This window comes from Frankliniella occidentalis, unplaced genomic scaffold, assembly GCF_000697945.3.
Source record: "Frankliniella occidentalis isolate FOCC.00 unplaced genomic scaffold, Focc_3.1 Scaffold47, whole genome shotgun sequence".
In the NCBI taxonomy this organism is placed as follows: Eukaryota; Metazoa; Arthropoda; class Insecta; order Thysanoptera; family Thripidae; genus Frankliniella; species Frankliniella occidentalis.
In genome coordinates, this window is record NW_026267177.1 from 513,395 (window position 1) to 514,229 (window position 835).

The window sequence follows — 835 nt, forward strand, 5'->3', positions numbered from 1 at the left end:
ACCTCCACCCACGACGGCCACGCCACGACTCCCTATGGTGCTCCCTCCAGTGACGCCCGCGGCACCGAGAGAATAAGGACATTGGCATGGGGCCGACATCGCGGGGCGGGGCGTGGTGGGGCGTGGCGGGGCCATGGCGGTCCGAGGAGGCGTCGCTGGGACATCCTTCTGACGGCCTTGACGGTGGCGACGGTGGCAGCGCGGCGACCTCCCGGCCAGTGACCATGCACGTCGTGCTGCAGGCAGGAGGGGTGGTGGTGGACCCGGCCCAGCCCTGCCCGTCGCCTCGCCGTGCTATGAAAAACAATCACTGACGGCTACAATGCCCCCCCTCCCCCTTTCCCAACCCCGCGACTGCCCCATACTGCGACCCCGTTCTCATTAAATCTGACAATAGAATCGGCCGGGCGCAAGTCGATACCCCTCGCAGCCGAGCGGAACTCTCAGTTGTTCAGAGTTCCAAATAATCGAGGGCATTCACATTCACTAGTGGTGGTGGCCAGCGCTAGCGCGGCGTCATTGAGTTGGCCTCCGTTGTCCCTCCCGGACTCAATCTGCCTTTCTAGATTTTAAACAAAACTGAGCAGCTCTTCTGTGCAATATTTTACAATGTTTTCGGTGTTCAGAAAGAGGAAGATGTTGGGGGTAGATTCTACCCGGTAGAAGATGTCCCCAACACCCAAAGCAAGCATCCATTCTACAGCTAAGGGTGGTGATGACGTTTATATGGAGAGCCGAACTGCATCCCTAGCGCGAATTTGGCGGCGGAACATGCTGCACTCTTTTCGCTCCGCATCTTCGGTCCAGTCCAGGGCTCTCCTCAACTCTGCCACGC